Source organism: Jaculus jaculus, chromosome 1 (assembly GCF_020740685.1).
Source record: "Jaculus jaculus isolate mJacJac1 chromosome 1, mJacJac1.mat.Y.cur, whole genome shotgun sequence".
Lineage (NCBI taxonomy): Eukaryota > Metazoa > Chordata > Mammalia > Rodentia > Dipodidae > Jaculus > Jaculus jaculus.
Genome location: NC_059102.1, coordinates 246,923,780 through 246,927,842, shown reverse-complemented (window position 1 = coordinate 246,927,842; position 4,063 = coordinate 246,923,780). Strand labels below are relative to the sequence as shown.

General features: G+C 42.9%; 1 pseudogene; it reads left to right on the top strand.

The window, feature by feature from the left end:
* The first annotated feature begins 871 nt into the window (after positions 1 to 871).
* Positions 872 to 3,013, top strand: LOC101600744 (annotated as a pseudogene).
* The last annotated feature ends 1,050 nt before the right edge of the window (positions 3,014 to 4,063 follow it).

Genomic DNA, 4,063 nt, shown 5'->3' with positions numbered 1-4,063 from the left:
ATCTGGCTTTACATAGGTACTGGGAAAGTGAACCCAGGCCATCAGGCTCTGTAAGCAAGCTCTTTTAACCACTCAGCTGTCTCTCTATCCCAAATATGATGCTTTTTAAAATTTATTTATTTATTTGCAGGCAGGGAGATGAGAGTGAGAGAGATTGAGTGCACCAAAGCCCCTAGTTGCTGCAAATGCACTCCAGACACACGTGCTACTTTGTGCATCTGGCTTGATGTGGGTACTGGGGATCGAGCCTGGGTCTCTAGGTGTTCTAAGCAACCACCTTAACTGCTGAGCCATCCCTCCAGCCCCCAAATTGTGATGCTTTTTTAGTGAACACTCTAGTCCAAACCACAACATACTGAGTAGAGAGAAGAGAGAGCTTGTGGGGGACTTGAGGGAAATTCCCTAATGTTATTAGTTGAGAATCAATAGCAGAAGCTTAAGCAATGAACACAATAGGCAAACAATGAACACAATAGGCAAATTAATGAAGTTGGCATCAAAAACCATGAAAGTCAGGTATGAGTTGTGGCAGATGATGCACAGAAATGCAGTTGCAAGACCAGAGGGGCTAGGGTTTCGGCTTACCCGGAGAGTGGGTACTTAGCACATACCATTAAAAAATAAAACTGCAGCCAGCTGTGGTGCCCATGCTTGGAATCCTGCTACTGAAGAGATCAAGGCAGGAAGACTGTAATCTGATGTGAGAATGAGTTGATCGGGAACAGCTGTGGTGTATCAACAGGTTGAGAGTTTAAGAGGTGACCAGAGGGCAGCTTGTTCTTGCTGTTCTGTCTCTGCCACAAATGTGTGATGAAGTGAGCTGGTTGTTTTTCGCCACCATGAGGAAGCTTCCTCGAGAAGGTAACTTTCATTGTTGAGGTTCCTCAGTGCTGAGCTTGCAAGAGGGGTACTTCCTTGAATATATTGAGGCCAAGTATTCAGAATGAAGAGAAAGAATGTACACTTGTATGTGAATACCAAGAGAATTGGAAAAGCTCATGTTTTTTGGACTCTTCCTGTGCCTGGATGCGCTTCTGTATGTGTTCACCATGCTCCCTGTAAGTGTTCCTGGCACTGTCAGGCTCTTCACTCTGCCTTGCTATGGCTTAAGACCGAAGGGAGGAGCACTTACAGTGTTGTGCCAAGACCCCTGACCAGGAGCCAAGTCCCCCAGTCACCCAGAGAACCGCCACAGAAGCCGAGACACTCGAATGCAAAAGCTACAGGTTTCTTTATTGCAAGCCTAGGCCTGGGCTCCGTCCCCACAGTCCGGCACAGCGGAGTGAGGGAGACAGCCCCTTTCTTTTGGGGGAAGGGGTTCATATAGGAATTCAAACAAAGAAGTAGGGGATAGACACATGATTGGTTGATTTAAACAGTTCTGATTGGCTTGGGGTTTCAGCGACCAAGTTGGGGGCAGGAGCTAGGGGCACTCCAGGCAGATGAAGTCATCTCTATTGTCCTTGAAGTGGAGATTCCTCAGTTTCTTATCTAAGCAGGTGGTGGGAGGCCGGAGGGCCCCCCACCCCCACCCAGTGGAGTGTTTCTGCAATGTCCTTGAAGTGGAGATTCCTCAGAAACGCTAGGGGGAAAGGCAGCAATTAAGCAAGCAAAGTTTACAGAAGCAAAAGGTCAGCACATTGGCCGGCTAGTTCTCTATCTAAGTCAGGCCTGGACTTTTTTTTTTTTTTTTTTTTACTTAAAATGGTTATATTTGGTCTCTCAACACGTCATTTATAGGATGGAATGTCCCCACAGGGACTCCTTGTGGGACAGGAGTTTGCTTCAGCCTGCCCAGATGTGTGACATTTTGAAGGGTGTCATTTTGGTGATCTGCTATTTCATGAGGCACTATGTTGACTACTCCATCATGTACCACCTGATAAGGGGCAGTCTCTCATCAAGCTCTATATCATCATCTACAACATGCTAGAGGTTGCTGATCGACTGTTTTCTTCAGTTGTACAAGATACATTGGATGCTCTCTATCCGACAGCAACAGAACCTACAGCAAGAAAACGAGCTCACATCGGAGTGATCCCTCACTTTCTCGTGGCCGTGCTCTATGCATGCAATTCTCATGATGGTTCAAGCAACAACTCTCAATGTAGCTTTCAACTCACGCAACAAGTCACTGCTTACTATTATGATGTCCAATAATTTTGTTGAAATTAAAGGCAGTGTTTTCAAGAAGTTTGAAAAGGACAATCTATTTCAAATGTCAAATAGCGATATTAAGGAGTAATTCATAAATTATGTGCTTTTGCTAATAGCGTATTTAAGAAACATGGACCAGTTTTCTTAGAATCCAGATCATCTCTGGGTCTTGTTTCCAGATGTCTGCATGGTGATTGCATCAGAAATTGCTGTGGATATTGTCAAGCCCACCTTTATTACCAAGTTCAATGATATTACTGCAGATAGCTACAGTGAATATAGATAGAGCCAGCCCCGCTTTTCACCTTGTTAACACCAGACAGAAAAACACATATACAGACTACAGCAACTTGGTGGCATGGTGGATGGGATTTATTCTTCTCCCGCTAGTTGTTTTACTTATCAGAGTTGTAATAAGCTCAAAGTGCAAGGAATCCTATCTTATGCCTGTGTCATACTTTTGTATTTTGGTTTGATATCCCTGAAAATACTCAATGGTATTATGCTATTGGGAAACTCATGCCGATACGTGAAGGAAGCCAAAATGGAAGAAAAGCTATTTAAGCCTTCCCCTGCCGGCACTCCAGGAAAAGCATTCAGGAAATCCCAGAGCAAGTGCAAATCCTATCAAGGCCTTTCCACAGAACAAAACCCTGCTTCAGTCATCAGCCAGCCTGTTCATCAAAAGGAAAATGTCATACCCTTACTTGTGACCAGCAATTCTGATCAGTTTCTGATAACTCCAGATAGTGATGAAAAAGACATAACACAGGAACATTCTGAACTAAAACACAGATCCTCAAAGATTTTTTTCGTGATAGACAGGTTCACAATTTGTGGAAACCAAATTGACTGAATTCTGTGGTGCATGAGGTGAAGATGCCATTCCCTAGGGCACCAAACACTGCCACTGGGACAGATGTGCTAAAAATAGCACTTAAATATTTATTTAAAAACTTAAATTATTAATGGTAAGCAAATCGTAGTATCTTCCAGTAATGTGGTCTGGCATCAGATCAGATCACAGAACAGCAATGACTACAGGCCGTGACTCTGGGAACCTCGATGGGTGACAACAAGCACTTCCTCCTGCTTGGCCAGAGCACAGTCATTTCCGGACCCAGCCTAAGCAGGGTTAAGAGTTCTTTGTTTTTGTCAGCCCTGTCCTTCAGAATGTCGAATATTGCCTCAAGCTCTCTTCAGTCTAAGGACAGACCTGGGAAACTGTGAAGCTTTTATCATGAGTTACCTTTCTTTTCTCATACTATTTTCTCAAAGTTTTCAAACTACTTCATCTGCCAAAGCATTTAATAAAAATTATTCAATATAATTCAAGATAAATGTTGTTGCGACCAGAGTAATCCCTGAAGATATATCTGAATTAATCAGTGTAAAGGCTTCCTTAAAGCAGCCACGATGAAGAGTGATAAAACAGAAATTTCCTTACCAAGAGACATTTTTTTTACTGAAAAAGTGGAGCATTGTTAACTGCAAGGTATAGTTAACTGGTTTGTTTTAAACTAATTGCTTCATCAATTATTGCAGCTTAAAGGATGTGGTGTTGAGCAGGCTAAATATTATTGGTGCAGCATCTTGCTAGTTATTGAATTCATTTGTCCTTCAGTGGTGCCCTGTGGGGCCTGGGGTCTGGGCTGTGGGCAAGGTGATGGTGGTGTGCCTATGTTGGAAGACACTCTCATGTGTGGACACCTGTCTGGACCAGAGGAGACATTTGAGTGCAGATGTTGGGAACAGCTTCCAGAAGGTGTTTTTTGTTTTTTGTTTGAGATTCCATTTCTGCTTAGTTATTAGTTGGTGGTCTGCATCATAATACAAGTTATTTCTATCCCATTTCATCTTGAGTATGTTTTTGCATTTCTATAAAAATTGAACAATTCTGATTTTA